The sequence below is a fragment of the Aotus nancymaae genome, unplaced genomic scaffold, assembly GCF_030222135.1.
Source record: "Aotus nancymaae isolate 86718 unplaced genomic scaffold, 86718_ANA_hifiasm-v0.15.2.pri h1tg000053l, whole genome shotgun sequence".
In the NCBI taxonomy this organism is placed as follows: Eukaryota; Metazoa; Chordata; class Mammalia; order Primates; family Aotidae; genus Aotus; species Aotus nancymaae.
This window is the reverse complement of record NW_026988467.1, coordinates 18742845-18759744: the sequence shown is the minus strand read 5'-3', so window position 1 is coordinate 18759744 and position 16900 is coordinate 18742845. Positions and strand designations below refer to the sequence as shown.

General features: G+C 46.0%; 1 protein-coding gene across 7 annotated transcripts in view; it reads right to left on the bottom strand.

Annotated features, from left to right (window-relative positions):
* CDC42 (cell division cycle 42) overlaps positions 1 to 16900 on the bottom strand; it is a 65018-nt gene that overhangs the window by 32400 nt on the left and 15718 nt on the right. For 2 of the 7 annotated variants that reach the window (XM_012440103.3, XM_012440105.2), the window contains exon 1: positions 5929 to 6001. The exons of 1 other annotated variant lie outside the window; for it this stretch is intronic. The gene's annotated coding sequence lies outside the window, so the exon portion shown is untranslated. Of the gene's footprint in view, positions 1 to 1721; positions 1742 to 3711; positions 5107 to 5928; positions 6002 to 16900 lie in introns of those variants that run through there. 4 more of the 7 variants (XM_064363434.1, XM_012440104.3, XM_012440102.3 and 1 more) reach the window with 3 other exon arrangements.

Sequence of the window (16900 nt, the reverse complement as noted above, 5' to 3'; positions counted from 1 at the left end):
TCAAAAAAAAAAAAAAACAGCTACAATCTTTTCAGGAGGGTAGCCGCGAAAGATGATTTGTTAACATTTTCCCTTTAAACTGGAAATATGATTTTAGCAAAGAAAGCAGAAAACATTTTTTACATTCAACCAGCTAAATGCCAAGTCTGTATTTCACCTAAGATTTCATAATGAATATGAATTATCCTAATCATATGCTTAGACCATTCCTCTTCAATTGAAAACAATTAGTTTTCAATAAATGTCACTTAAATTCAAATGTATAATTCAGGCCCAGTTCAGTGGCTCACAACTAATCCCACAGCTCTGGGAGGCCAAGGTGGGAGAATCACTTGAGGCCAGGAGTTCAAGAGCAGCCTGGGCAACATAAGGAGGCCCCATTTATACAAAAGAAAAAATATTTACAATTAGCCAAGCGTGGTGGCCTGTGCCTGTAATCCCAGCTACCTGGGAGGCTGAGGTTGGAGGATCCCTTGAGCCCAGTAGTTCAAGGTTACAGTGAGCTATAATCACACCACACACTGCAGCCTGGGTGACAGGGCAAAACACTATCTGTAAAAAATAAAAATAAAATTTAAAGATACATAATTCATACTTTAAGCAATAACAAGACTATTTCAGGCCGGGCGTGGTGGCTCACCCCTGTAATGCCAGCACTTTGGGAGGCCAAGGCCACCTGAGGACGGGAGTCTGAGACCAGCCTGACCAACATGGAGAAACCCCAGCGCTACTAAAAATACAAAATTAGCCGGGTGTGGTAGCGCATGCCTGTAATCCCAGCTACTCAGGAGGCTGAGGCAGGAGAATCACTTGAACCCGGGAGGCAGAGGTTGCGGTGAGCCAAGCTCATGCCACTGCACTTTAGCTTGGGCAACAACAGTAAAACTCCGTGTCAAAAAAAAAAAGAGAGATTATTTCATTATTAACAGTGGGCAATGACACTTTCATAACTAAACAAGGCCAGGCACGGTGGCTCATGCCTGTAATTGCAGCATTTTGGGAGGCTGAGGCGGGCGGATCACCTGAGGTTAGGAGTTCAAGACCAGCCTAACAGACATGGAGAAACCCCATCTCTACTAAAAATACAAAATTAGCCAGGAATGGTGGCACATGCCTATAATCTCAGCTACTCAGGAGGCTGAGACAGGAGAATCATTTGAACCCAGGAGGCAAAGGTTGTGGTGAGCAGAAATCATGCCATTGCACTCCAGCCTGTGCAACAAGAGTGAAACTCCGTTTCAAAAAAAAAAACAAAAAAACTTTAAACAACACCTGATAATGAGCAGACATGAGGCAATTCTACATAACAGGCAGGAAACTACAATTCCTTTAAAAACTAAATAGGCTTCAGATTCATTTTCAGATTATGATCCTTGCAATAATTCTGGTACACTGCCTAAAATAAACCATCTAGGCTTCTGTTGGAAAATAAAATGCAATAAAGCATTCACGTTGTTTCTGAAATCTGAGACATCACTCTAGCAGTCCTGAAGAGGATACTTCAAACATTAATATGCATAAAAATCATGTGGGGATCTTATAAAAATACACATTCTGAGTCAGTAGGACTGGAATGGATCCTGATAGTTCTAATAAGCTCCCAGGTGATGCTTATGCTGCTGGATTGGTAGACTATACTGCATACCTGAGGCCCTACCCCTTGTTTCTATGACAATGGTAAAGATAATGGATAAAAATGTAAAGGTGGCAGCAATACTCACTTCATTTAGAAATGTTTTTGGATTCTTGAGATTAGCCCAGGAGAAGGATGGTTATTAAAATGTTCCTGTTTAAGGGAAACACAGCTTCTCAAAGATGGTGGGGAAGGGTCCACAGAGTTTTGCTAAGGGCAAAAACCCAAACAGCACTCACTATGTGCCAGTGAATAGTCCTAAACACATCACATATATTAACTAATTCAATTTTCCTAACAACCCTGCAACACTGTGAGGTAAGCACTATTGCTACTCCTGTTTTAGAGGAAGTAAATCTGAGTCACAAAGACGTTACTTACACTGCACATAGCTAATAAGTGGCAGAACCAGGATCTGAGCATAGGCAGTCTGGTTCCAGAGTCTATGATTTTAATCACTATAGTAGCAATACATCAATCAAGAACACACAGCAGAACTGAAAAGGATACAAGGTTAAAGTGTAAAACTTGACAGAACAAAAGTAACAGAGCCTAAACAGAGCACCAATGCTTAGTGAATACCATGACTTAACAATACAATTTTCTGCTCTGTTACAAACTGTTCTGGACTTTAACATAATGGCTAATGCCAAATCTTTGATTTTAAAAATATTTTTTAAAATTACAAGGAGAGACACCACATTGGTGGCAAAAAGGCTAGTTTCACTTCATGGAATAAGCAGTTTGAGACCAATGTCCCAGAAGAGCTCTGACGTTCAGGACTTAAAATAGCAGCAGCAGCAGAGGTAGGTGAAATGGCAAGTAGTAAAAACATTTTTGGACTGAAGGGATGAGAAACTAAAAGTAGAAACCAGTAAGACACAAAGCATAATGTGACCAGGAATCTGATACAGTAGTGAACAAGTGGCAAAAATAAGTTATTTGCAAACAAAGAAATAGAGGAAGTTAAGGAAACAAACATTAAGTGAATAATTTTCAGGAGAATAAGAGAACTAGTCATCATAGAGTTCCTAAGTGATGGTAAATTGTCCAGACAGTGCAGCTGCAGAAGATACTGAACTAAACAGATGGAAAAAGTCAAGCAAGAGTAGATTAGTAATCACTACTTCAATGAGCCCAAATAAAGATATGGCTGACCAAGCACAAAAGTTGTCTCAGGAAACACAGCACAAAAGCCCATGGAATATGCAGAAAGGGAAAATGTTAACCCTCAGACATCATCAAATTGATTCATTTGAAAAATACTTCTTAAAACCTACTATATGTTTGACAGTATTCTAGGCATTAGCAATGGGGTGACCATGCCAGGTCAATGCCCTGCCCTCATGGAACTTACAATCTAATGAAGAAATGTATGTGGAAGAGAATACTGAATGAGGCATTATTATAGAAGCCCTTTTATACAGAGAGATATGTTTAGGGAAAATATGTTAACACAATATTTAACCCCATTCTCCCCTTCAAAGCAAGCCCTGCAGCCTAAGGTGCTCATTAAGTGTTTCTCATTCTCTCAAGAAAAAAAAAAAAAAGACAAACTAAAATAGAGAAGTGCATTTAAAACATATCTATAAATAAAAGTACAACTTGTCTTTTACTTCCAAGAAAGCCTGTCCAGAGCATAGCAGCTCATGCCTATATCCCAGCACTTTCAGAGGCCAACAGGAGCAGACAGCTTGAGTCCAGGCATTCCAGACCAGCCTAGCAATATGACAAAACCCTATCTCTACAAAAAAAATACAAAAATTAGTCAGGCCTGGTTGCATGCAGCGGTAGTCCCAGCTACTGCAGAGGCTGAGGTGCAAGGATCAGTTGAGCCTGGGAGGCCGAGGTTGCAGTGAGCTGTGATTACACCATTGCACTCCAGCCTGGAAGACAGAGTAAACCCTATCTCAAAAAAAAAAAAAAAAAAAAAAAAACTCAACCAATTTTTTATTTAAGTCCCCATACTACTCTAGGCTATAACATCTGCCTTAGACTCCCAAAAAAATTAACTTTAATAAGAACAGGTGTTGGTTGTAACCTGAAAACATTTTAAGGGAAAACAGAGGATATAATACCTTTTGGGTCTTGAAGAAATTACTGAAAACAAGCTCATTAGTTGATTATCAGTCTCTTATCTCCATCTCAGTATAAAAACTATACATTCAAACCAACGTTATTTTCTAAAAGGAAAGACACAAATTGGTATTATTTAAAATTCTAAAATACAGCAAGCTCAAGAAAATAAGGCAGTAGATGCGTTCCAATTTTATACTCCTAAAATATCACATCAAGGCTAACAAATGTATTTCAGATCCAAGTTCCACACCTATCCCAGGGTCTGTAATGCCTACACACTACAGAAAGCTGCCTTGAACCAACATTTCTTTTGTTTAACAATCTGTTCTCTCTATAGAAATGAAAAACAGTGGGAAAGCACTTGTTGACATGAACTATCTTTACAACAATGCATTACACAATTGGATCTCATTTGCTTTACAGTATTAACATTTTTCTGTGTTACTATTGCAGTCGCGGAAGGATATAAATTTAGGATGTGAACACTTAGGTGAACAAAAATTGTGATCTCTGCTTGACCCCAGGAGTTCGAGACCAGCCTGGGCAAGATGGCAAAACCTGGTCTGTGAAAAAAAAAAAAAGCACACAAAAATTAGCCGGGCGTGGTGGCACATGCCTGTACTACCAGCTACTCGGAAGGCTGAGGTGGGAGGATCACTTGAGCACAAGAGGCGGAGGCTGAGGTGGGCTGCACTCCAGCCTGAGGGTGCAATATCCATTGTATTTAGTAACATCTTTGAGATCTGTCTCAAAGAAAAAAAAAAAATTGTGATCTCAAAAGTATGAAAACGTTGTTTTTTGCTTAAAAATCCAAGTCTTGTTTTTAATAACAAAACTAAAATGTCTAGCATAGACCAAGCGGAAACTGATCCTCTTTTCAACCCACCTGCGCCACAAAAAGTGCACTTGAATCAACTTAGGGAGGTTCTCGGCATGCAGTAAGTCATAAAGGAGAAGTCAAACAGTCTGGGAAAGTCACGCTGGACCGAAAAAGTGTTCCCACAAATAAAACCACTTCATTCTAGTATAGTCAAAGGGACCTCAATTTAAAGTTAATGCCTACGCAAGGGGCTGTGGACGGTGTTGTCTTATACTTTATTCCCTGACACAAGCTAATCCTGGGATTTTAAACCTTCCTGGCTTTTAGGTGCATTGAAAGCGACCATGAACACAGTAACAAGGTTTCAAAACATCATCTGAATATGATGCGTTGGGAAGCAGGCAGAATAAGCCAAGGGGTGACCGACTAAAGCTGCAAAATGCGGTCTGAATTTTTAAGTCCCTGACTTGTAGGAGTTAAGTCTCACTCCTTATACAGCGATGACGTAATCTTCCACACTGCATTTCTCTTAGACTTAAAGGGGAGGAAAAACAAACGAACAAAGAAAATCTCCCCCCAATAAGAGGAATTAAGCAAGCAGCAGAACGACGGTTTCGGGAGGTGGTTAGGTAACTCCCAGAAAAGGAAGCTTCAGCTGAAACGGCAGGGAGCGGGCTGGAGAAGAGGACGGAAATGCTAGGAACTCGACCTCAGGCAGGAACAGAGCAGCCCGGGGCTCGGGGCCACCCGGCCCGGAGGACGCGACCCGAGCGGAGGGGAGCGCCGACAGGCACCGCCGCGGGCAGCCCGCGAGCTGCCCTCCCGCCGCCGCCCCGCCTCGGCCGCAAAGCCGCTCCCCTCCCCCCGTGCCGCAAAATGTCCGCGGCTGCGCCCGGCGAAGCAGGAAGTCGGGCCGGAGCGCAAGGCACAGAACCCAGCCTGCGAGCCCCGGGGACCGGCGCCCGGCCCGCTCCAGGCGCCCTCGAGTCGCTCCGAGGCCCCCGGCACCCGGGCCCCTGCCGCCCTCAGGAGCCCGCGGGACTGGGCTGGGGGGAGGGGAGCCCAGGCGCCCGGGATGGGTGTGACCCCTTCCTTCCGCCCCTGCCGGTGACAGCCCGGCCCCGCTCGCGCCCCGAGCCCTGGCCGCGCGCCCCTCCACGGGTGGGCGCCCCCCGCCTCCCTGGCCACAACCCCCGTCCCGGGTCCCCCACAGAACGCGGACTCGCGCCCGCCCGGAAGACGCAGCTCGAGCCGGGCACTCCCCCGCGACCCGCGCTCCCAGGCCCCCCGAGATTCCGCAGACGGGGTGTCCCCGAGGACTGGGAGAGGACAGGGACGGCGGGGACGAGAGTGTGGGGGAGCCGCTCCTGCGGGGAGCTTCGGGCCCCGCACTCACCTCAGCTTCTCCACCGGGGCGTTGGCAGCACTGCGCGGGGTCTCCTCGGCTGCCGGACAGGGGCACGCACCTGACGTCAGCGCGCAGGAGACGCACAGTTGGGTGCCCGCGGAAGTGGGAGGAACAGGGAAGGGGAAGAGGCTAGGGTGGGTCAAGGCGGTGCCTGGACTGCCCTGGCTCCGCCCGCGTGTCGAGCACGCGCGGGTCGGCGCCGCTAGAGTTCCGGGCTATGCTCCGCATCTTTTCCCAGTGATTGTGTTTGTAATAATACTGGTAATGGTAGTTTGCAAAGAGCTTCCACTACCAGTTCTTTCTTGTTTGTTTGTTTTTCTGAGAGACAGTCTGACTCTGTTGCCCAGGCTGGAGTGCAATGGCTCGATTTCAGCTCACTACAACCTCCACCTCTTGGGTTCAGGCGTCCTCCTACCTCAGCCTCCCAAGTAGCTGAGATCACTGGCACCTGCCACCACCCCAGGCTAATTTTTGTATTTTTAGCAGAGACGGAGTTTTGCCATTTTGCCCAGGCTGGTCTCAAACTCCTGACCTCAAGCTAGTGATCCACCTGCCTCGGCCTCCCAGAGTGCTAGGATTACAGGCGTGAGCTTCCGAGCCCACCCCACTACCAGTTATTTTGATCCCTGCAACCTTGTAAAGCAAGGTATCATCCTCCTATTTTTCAGAGAAGACGGAGGCTTCTCTGAAAGGGCTGGTGACTTGCCCCAGATCAGAGGGATGGATAGCCTCTCATTCCCCCTGGCCTGTATTCAGTCCGATGTGACATGAGAACTGAATACCGCTCTTCTTATCTCTACCTACACCCCAGTGTCCCTTGCTGTAGCCACATGGGTCACATGAGTTACAATCTTCCCCCCAACCACAGTCCTTGATTTTTGTTTGTTTGTTTGTTTGTTTTAGACAGTCTTGCTCTGTCACTCAGGCCGAAGTGCAGTGGCATGATCTCAGCTCACTGCAGCCCCGACCTCCCGGCAATTCTCCCACCTCAGCTTCCTGAGTAGCTGGGACCACAGGCACATGCCACTATGCCTGGCTAATTTTTTATTTTTTTGTAGAGACAAGGTTTTTCTGGGCTGCCCAGGCCGGTCTCGAACTCCTGGATGCAAGTTATCAGCCTGCCTCAGCCTCCCAAAGTGCTGGGTTTACAAGGTGTGAGCCATTACAAGGTGTGAGCCAAGGCCTTGAACTTTCTTTGCTCTGCCTCCCTCCTCTTCCCCTGACTTTTGGTTGTCTCTCTCAACCCTCAAATATCACTGCCTTCTCCAACCATCCTATCTTCGCAGTATCTGTTTCTCATTTGTTTTCTCTGCTAGTCTGAAAGCTTCAGGAAAGTAGAGAACTTCCGTCTCTTATTCTTGAGATGTTTCCCTATGTTAGAGAAAAATAGCTTAAATAGCTTGTCTTAATAACAGCTCATTTATTGATTACTGTCACAGCTATTTGGCCAACAAAGACACTTAATTCCAGTATATTTGACTTAATAGTCATACTTTCTTTTGGATTTTTTCATTACACAAGAGTAAGAACTACATTTTTTAGCGTTTACTGCCAGTATGGCTAATAGCTTTGCAGGTAGTAGTAGCTGATTTAATACCCACAGCCACCCTATGAGTTAAGAACTGTTACCCTCACTTTATGGTTGCATGAACTGAAGCTCAGAGGTGTTAAGATTTGCCCAAAGCCACCATGCCAAGCAGTGGCAGAGCTGAGACCTGCACTCAGGAGGTTGGATCTAGTTGACTATGACAGTATCACACTACATAGCAGGTTTATTATAAAGAAATCAGAAGATAAGCTTCAGGCCAGGTGCAGTGGCTCACACCTGTAATCCCAGCACTTTGGGAGGCCGAGGCAAATGGATCACCTATCAGGGGTTCAAGATCATCCTGACCAACATAGTGAAACCCTGTCTCTACTTCAAAAAAAGATTAGCTGGGTGTGGTGGTGGGCACCTGTAATCCCACCTACTTAGCAGGCTAAAGGAGAATTGCTTGAACCCAGGAAGCATAGGTTGCAGTGAGCCGAGATCGCATCATTGCACTCCAGCCTGGGCGACAAGAGTGAAACTCTGTCTCAAAAAAAAAAAAAAAAAAAAATGGCCGGGCACAGTGGCTCACACCTGTAATCCCAGCACTTTGGGATGCCGAGGCAGGTGGATCACCTGAGGTCAGGAGTTTGAGACCAGCCTGCCAGCCTGACTAATACAATGAAACCTCGTTTCTACAAAAAATACAAAAATTAGCCAGGCATGGTGGCATGCATCTGTAATCCCAGCTACTCAAGAGGCTGAGACAGGAGAATCGCTTGAACCCAGAAGGCGGAGGTTGCAGTGAGCCAAAATCATGCCATTGCACTCCAGCCTGGGCAACAAGAGTGAAACTCCATCTCAGGGGAAAAAAAAAAAGAAGATAAGCTTCAGCTGTAGTCCTACCTCTAATGATACCAACTGCTAACATTTTGTTCACCTTCCCAGACTTTTTTCTATATACATACATTTATTAGACAAAAATAAGATTGTAATCACCTTTTCTCTCTCAAAACTACATTGTGAGGCTAGGCACAGTGGCTCACACCTGAAATCCCAGCACTTTGGGAGGCCAAGGTGGGCGGATCACTTGAGCCCAGGAGCTCAAAACGAGTCTGGGCAACATAGCCAGACCCTCCCCTCCCAATCTCTACAAAACATACAAAAAAAAAAAAAAAACTATATTGTGAACATCTTTCCATGTCAAATAAAGCATCATTTGTAAAGGCTGCATTTTATTCTCTGGGCATTACAATATTTACCCAGATACCTACTGTTGGAACGTGGGTTGCTTTGGGCTATTGTAAATTTATTACTATTGTAAAAATGCATAAGCTTCATTTTCTAAAGTTGAGGGGAAAATGGTTGTTTCTTCCCTTCACAAGGCCAGCTGGCAGTGCACTTTCCTTCATCCTGCCTCATAGTCCCATGAATGTCCCCAGACAATGTCTGCCCTTTCCAGCAGCAGCAGTATCTTGATGGGGTGTCACCCAATTGCTTAGCTTTTCCTGCCTTTATTCTGAGGACAAGGACTTACTTAGCACTGTGTCTTTTATGTTGTCAGGTTTTTTGTCAGAAGAACCCTCCCAGACCTTTTCACAGCCCCAAACAACAGTGGCAATGGGGTTACTATTCGTGACCCCGATCTACCATTTCCCTCACTGCCGGCTCCCCTTCCCCTGTAGCTACCATTCCAGTGTCTATTTTTCCTTCTGGTAACAGCGCTTCCATTTCTTCTGGAGCAGCCCCTGCCCCAACTTTCAATCCATGTGGCTCTAGAGATGACACTATCTCCAGTTGCAGGGATGGACACATGGCGCAGGCTTGGCCAATCACAGCATTAGAGAGCCCTGTTGCCACACCATTTCAGTAATGGGCATATGACCCAATGGATGTAATTCTGAAACTTTGGTTAGAACTCTTTATTGAATCTATTTGCTGAGGGTAGGATGTAATCATGGCACTGCTGGCAGCCAGCTTCCCACTGCGAGTAGAGAAGCTACCTGAGAATGAGACCAAGACAGAGGGGGAAACAGAACTGAGAGATGGAGACATGAAGCCAAGTCCCAGTGGCATTTCATGAGCCATTGGATCCAGTCTTGCTTCAGTCTTCAGTCACGTTAGCAATAAATTCCCTCTACTGCCTGAACCAGGTTGAGTAGGTTTCTGTCACTTATAACTGCCAAACTCTTGACGAATCACTCTGCCACCCCTGCCCTGCTTGTCTGTCCATGAGGTACTTGTCCCTACCCTCTAGGTAATGACTCCCAAATCTATACCTCTTCCAACCCCTATTCCCACCCCCATTTTCAAATTTCCAGCTATTCAGCACCATCAAAATTGTCTTCCAGGCTGGGCGCGGTGGCTCATGCCTGTAATCCCAGCACTTTGGGAGGCCAAGGTGGGTGGATCACGAGGTCAGGAGTTCAAGACCAGCCTGGCCAAGACGGTAAAACTCCGTCTCTACTAAAAATACAAAAATTAGCCAGGCATGGTGGCGCATGCCTGTAATCCCAGCTACTCAGGAGGCTGAGGCAGAAGAATCACTTGAACCCGGGGGGCAGAGGTTGCAGTGAGCAGAGATTGTGCCACTGCACTCCAACCTGGGTGACAGAGGGAGACTCCATCACACACACACAAAAAAATAGTCTTCTAGCTCCCACCTACTCCGGGGTCTAAGCACCTGTGTCTGCTCTTGGACCCTATAGCCTTATACATCCAGGAGTTCCCAGCCTTTTCTGCATCACACATCCTATACCGACAAAATTCATATCTAATTTCTAGAGACTCACTTCAAGCTCTCTGCTTTAAGCTAGACAAAGTGACTTTTGCCTGTAATCCTAACACTTTGGGAAGCTGAAGCAGGAGGATCACTTGAGCCCAGGAGTTTGAGACCAGCCTGGGCAACATATTGAGACCTCATCTCTACAAGAAATATAAAAATTAATGATGTGGTGGTGAGCACCAGTAGTCCCAGCTACTTGTGGGGGCTGAGGTGGGAGGGTCACTTGAACCCGGAGGATTGAGGCTGCAGTAAGCCATGATCATGCCACTGCACTTCAGCCTGGGTGACAAAGCAAGACCCTGTCTCAAAAAAATAAATAAAAAGAATCTCTGCTTTAATTCATTTTACAAAGCACAGCATTTATCTTCCTAGATCATAGCTCTGATTAGGTCACTCCCTTACTCAGAAACCTTCAGTGTTTTCTCCTTTGTCTTCAGAATAAAATTTAAGGCCTTTTTCTTTTTTTTTTGAGACGGAGCTTCACTCTTATTGCCCAGGCTGGAGTGCAATGGCACAATCTCGGCTCACTGCAACCTCCACCTCCCGAGTTCAAGCAATTCTCCTGCCTCAGCCTCCCAAGTAGCTGGGATTACAGACATGCGCCACCACACCCGGCTAATTTTGTATTTTTGATAGATACAGGGTTTCTCCATGTTGGTCAGGCTAGTCTTGAAATCCCAATCTCAAGTGGTCCATCTGCCTCAGCCTCCCAAAGGGCTGGGATTACAGGCATGAGCCACCACACCTGGCCAAAATTTAAGACCTATAGCCAGATATTCTGTGTCCTCTATGATCTTTGCCTTTCCAAAGTTACTGCCCTTTCCTTTTGTATTAGTCAGAGTTCTCTAGAGAAACAGAACCAACAGAATGATAACTAATATATTATTTATATATTACATATAAAACCATTCTGGCCGTGCGCAGTAGCTCACACCTGTAATCCCAGCACTTTGGGAGGCTGAGGCAGGTGGATCACTTGAGGTCAGGAGTTCAAGACCAACCTGACCAACATGGTGAAACCCTGTCTCTACTAAAAATACAAAAAGTAGCCAAGTGTGGTGGTGTGTGCCTGTAATCCCAGCTACTCGGGAGGCTGAGGCAGGAGAATCACCTGAATCAGGGAGGTGGAGGTTGCAGTGAGCCGAGATCATACCACTGTACTCCAGCCTGAGTGACAGAGCAAGACTCCATCTCAAAAAATAATAATAATAAAAATAAATAAAACCACTCTATAGGCCGGGCGCAGTGGCTCATGCCTGTAATCCTAGCACCATGGGAGGCCCAGGCGGGTGGATTGTCTGAGCTCAGGAGTTTGAAACCACCATGGGCAACATGGTGAAACCCTGTCTCTATTGAAAATACAAAAAAATTAGCCAGGCATGGCAGCATGCACCTGTAGTCCCAGCTGCTTGGGAGGCTGAGGCAGGAGAATTGCTTGAACCTGGGAGGCGGAGGTTGCAGTGAGAGGAGATCGCACCACTGCACTCCAACTTGGGTGACAGTGTGAGACTCAGTCTCAAAAAAAAAAAAACATTCTATATATAATATACATTCTAGAGAGAGAATGGTTATATACATATAGAATGGTCCATATATAATATATATTATTATATATTACAATATATAATATATAGAGAGAGAGAAATTTATTATAAGGAGTCGGCTCACTCACATGACCATGGAGGACAAGTCCCAAGATGTGCAGGGTGAGTTGGTGAGCTAGAGACCCAGAAGAGCCGATGGTGTAGCCCTAGTCCAAGCCTGAAGGCCTGAGAACCAGGAGAGCTGATGTTTCAGATCCAGTCCAAAGGCCAGCAGGCTCAAGACTGAGGAAGAGCCAAAGTTTCTCTCTGAGGTCTGAAGGCAAGAAAACTTCTCCCTTAGTCAAGGGAGGGTCAGCCTTTTGATTTTAGGTAGGCCTTCAACTGACTGGATGAGAGGGCAATTTGTTTTACTTGGTCCCCTGATTCAGATCTTAATCTCATCCAGAAACAAGTTTGCAGAAACACCCAAAATACTGTTTGGCCAAATACCTGGGCACCCCATGGCCCAGTCAAGTTGACATAAAATTAATCATCACACCTTCCATTACACACCTGTGCTGCAGCTAGACTGTATAATATTTAGTATCACGCAGGCAGGAGCCATGACTTCTCACCCCTCTGCCACTGCTCATGCTGCTCCCCTTCCCTAAAACACCTTTCCTATTTATCCATCCTATGTGTCAACTCCCACTCTCCTTCCCACCATGAACCGTACATCTTGCCAACATTGACCTTGTGTCCTTTCCCTACCCAACTCCACTCTTCTCTCCTTCAAGGACTAGCCTAGGCCTCAGTTTTGAAATCTCCCTTGAAAACCCCAGGCAACCAATCAGTCTCACATCACTGTTTTTAAAGCCTCTCATATTGGAATTATTTGTATCTATCTACGCTAACTAAACTATTGGGCCATGAACAGGCAGAGATCCTATTCATTTTTGTATTCTTTTACCTGGCACACTGCCATCCCTCAAAAATGTTTGATAAATGAATGAACACACCACCACCTCTTCCGCAAAGGCAGCTCTGCTTCCCGCTGCCAAAAGGGATTGCTGCCTCTTCTAAACTGCCAGGGCACTTATCAGAGCCCCTCTCCAGGCCCTCCGGCTGGGCTATCATGTTTACCCATGCTTTTTCCACCCTACTGCAAACTCCCAGGGGCAGGCTTGGTTTTGGATGCATTGCTGTGCCCCTCACAGTCCTCTTCCGATGCCTGGAACACTTTGGCTGAATGAGAGAAGCCTCATACTGTATTCTCTGCCAAATGCAAAAGACTGCAAATCCACCACCATCTCCCCAAGGGCCTGCCAAGATTTACTAAAGAAGAAGAAGATCTACATTAAAGAGGCTCTCCTCTGAGGTCTTCAAGCTTGGGATTTATGTGAGAAAATTCTAATTTAAGACTTTCTGTGTGATTCATAGGCAAGAACTACAAAGAAAACCAAGGAACTGATTACCATAAAAATGCAGCTGGTAGCTGCCTCTAAAAAGGGTTAGAATCTGGAAGGGCTCAGGGTTTCAGGGGACAGTATTGGCAAGGTTCTATTTCATGACCTGGGTGATTACCTGGATACTTGCCTTATCATTATTTATTGTATGGTACATATTTTATTTGCTTTTCTTATGGGTAATAGTTCATTAAAAAATAAAAGTTAGGCCGGACTCCGTGGCTCATGCCTGTAATCCCAGCACTCTGGAAGGCCAAGGGCAGGTGGATCACCTGAGTTCAAGACCAGCCTGGCCAACATGGTGAAACCCCATCTCTACTAAAAATACAAGAATTAGTCGTGCATGGTGATGATTGCCTGTAATCCCAGCTACTTGGGAGGCTGAGGCAGGAGAATGGCTTGAACCCAGGAGGCAGAGGTTGCAGTGAGCCACGATTGCGCCATTGCCCTCCAGCCTGGGTGACAGAGCAAGACTCCATCTCAAAATAAATAAATAAATATTAAAAAATAAAAATTAGGACTGGGTGCAGTGGTTCACACCTGTAATCCCAGCACTTTGGGAGACCAAGGCAGGCAGATCACTTGAAGTCAGGAGTCCGAAACCAGCCTGACCAATATGGTGAAATCCTGTCTCTACTAAAAATACAAAAATTAGCCGGGCATGGTGGCACGTCCCTGTAATCCCAGCTACTTGGGAGGCTGAGGCAAAAGAATCACTTGAACCCAGGAGGTGGAGGTTGCAGTGAGCCAAGATCATGCCACCTTACTCCAGCCTGGGCAACAGAGCAAGACTCTGTCTCAAAACAAACAAACAAACAAACAAAAAAACCTTAAGGCCTAGGCAACATAGCAAGACGCCTGTCTCTACAAAAAAATACAAAAATTAGCTGGGCATGGTGGTATGCATCTATAGTGCCAACTACTCAGGAGGCTGAGGTTGCAGGATCACTTGAGCCAGGAGGTAAAGGCTGCAGTGAACCAAGATAACACCACTTCACTCCCATCTGGGCAACAGAGTGAGACTCAAAAAAATAAATAAATAAACAATTAATTAAAGTTAAAATAATTATATTATAGTAACTCTGTGGTTGCCAAAGGGTTGACACTGTTGTATAATTCATATCACTGAGACTACAGCCCACCCCTCCATCCTGATTCCCCTGGCTGGTCATGGCCCAGGCCTCACCAGGAGCCCCCCACACTACTGCCAGGACTCCAGCTGTGTTCCTGGGTTACCTGCTGCACCACAAGGGGTTATATCTGCTGGGGCTGCTTCCACTAAGGGACCTGCTCCCTCTGCAGCTCCTCCGGCTATTCAGCCTCCCTCCTCCACTTACGCCCACATCATTATGCTTGTCCAGGGACCTGGACCCTTCCTGGACGCAGAGAAAGGGGAAGAACTGACCAAACCTGTTTCCTGCTTGCCTTTTCTCTAACTGGCCCAGGCTTGCCTCCTTCATCTTGCTTACACATCTCTGGCGAAGATAATATGGGTCACTGAACAAGGGTGGATGAGAAAGGATAGGGGAAAGAGAAAAGTCTAGAAATAAATGAGTAACTCCGTCCCCATCCTGTGGGCCCTTGTCCATCTCTCCAATCTCATCACTCACTGGGCTCCAGCCATGCCGCCCTGGTTGCTATTCCTCGGACATACAGCTTAATCTGCCTAGCTCAGAGCCTTTGCTCTTACCGTTCCCCCTTGTTATCTGAACAAACCTGCCTCTTTCCATGCCACAAGAATTTACTCCAATACCACCTCTTCAAGAAGACCGCCTCCTTCTCAGCTTAAGTAGCACCCCCACCCACTATCACACACTGCTTTTCTTCCCTCATAGTGCTTATCCCTACCTGAAATGGTCTCAATTCTTTATTTTTCTTATTATCGTTATCTTCTCATTAAAGCCAAGTAAAGATGAGTAAATCCAAGGGCTTGCTCCATCACCGTATCCTCAGTGCTAGAATATAGTGCCTACTCAGTAGAAATCTGTTAACAAAATACAGTAAGACACAATCCCTACTCAAGGAATTAAGGACTCCCAGTAGGACAAACAATAATTAAAACGAGGCTGGGTGGCTGTGCTGGCTCACACCTGTAATCCCGGCACTTTGGGAGGCCGAGGCAGGCAGATCAACTGAGGTCAGGAGTTCGAGACCAGCCTGGCCAACATAGTGAAACCCCATCTCTACTAAAAATACAAAAAAAAAACTTAGCCAGGCATGGTGCCATGCACCTGTAGTCCCAGCTACTCAGGAGGCTGAGGCAGGAGAATCGTTTGAACCGGGGAAGCAGAGGTTGCAGTGATCTGAGATCATGCCACTGCACTCCAGCCTGGGCAACAGAGCAAGACTCCAACTGAAAATAATAGTAATTAAAACAAACATTATGACAGGGTACATATAGGGTGTAGAGGAATTAGAAAAGCAGAGTATTCACAATAGTTCTAGCTAACATTTGTTAAGCACTTCCTACACTCCAGGCACTGCCCTAAATATTTAGTATGTTATTATCTCACTTGAAATTCACAACAGCTCTGAACTATATAACTTATTCAGCAAAAGTCAGGCATGGAGAGGTTAGTAATGTTTGCCCAAAGACATACAGCTGGTAGGTGGAAGGGCTGGGATTCAAACTCAGAGCTGATCACGGAAGTTTTCCTAAAGGAGCAAGGTCTGATCTGTGTCTGGAGGAGCTGCCCAGACTGGCTGGGCCAGGATAGGGCCTGCTGTGTCCTGGCAGAAAGAACAGGCATGTTCAGGTACACAGGCATGGAAAAGCAGGATGCTCAGGGGATGGATGATCTCACAGACATAGGGTTCAACACGAGAAGACAGACACTAAATGACTCCATTTGGTTCAGAAACAGATAACACTAAAGCAATACTCTTTTAGGAGTTTAATAATTGGACAGGGCATGAGGAAGGCTTCTGAGATGCTCATAATATTCTGTATTTCGACCCGGAAGTTAGTAATCGGGGTATGCCCACTTTGTACAAATTCATTAAGTCGTACAATTAAGATTTGTGCACTTTATAGGATGCCTATATATATATATTTAAAATTATATATTTCTTTTTTACTTTATTTTTTTGGAGACAGAGTCTCATTCTGTCACCCAGGCTAGAGTGCAGTGGCGTGATCTCAACTCACTGCAACCTCTGCCTTCCAGGTTTAAGTGATTCTCTTGTCTCAGCCTCCCAAGTGAGCCATTTCAGCTCACTGCAACCTCTGCTTCCTGGGTTCAAGGGAAGCTGGGGTTACAGGCATCTGCCACCATGCCCGGGTAATTTTTGTATTTTTAATAGAGGCAGCATTTCATCATGTTGGCCAGGCTGGTCTTGAACTCCTGACCTCAGGTGATCCACCCACCCCCCCAGCCTCCCAAAGTGCTGGGATTACAGGTGTGAGCCACCATGCCTGGGCTTTATTTATATATTTTCTTTCCTTTGAGACTGGGTCTCACTCTGTCACCCAGGCTGGAGTGCAGTGGCGCAATCTCAGCTCGCTGAAACCTCAACCTCCTGGGCCGAAGGAATCCGCCCACCTCACCCTCCTGAGTTAGCTGGAACTACAGGTGTGCACCACCATGCCTGGCTAATTTTGTTATTTTTGTAGAATGGAATCCTGCTATGTTGCCCAAGCTAGTCTCGAACTCCTGGG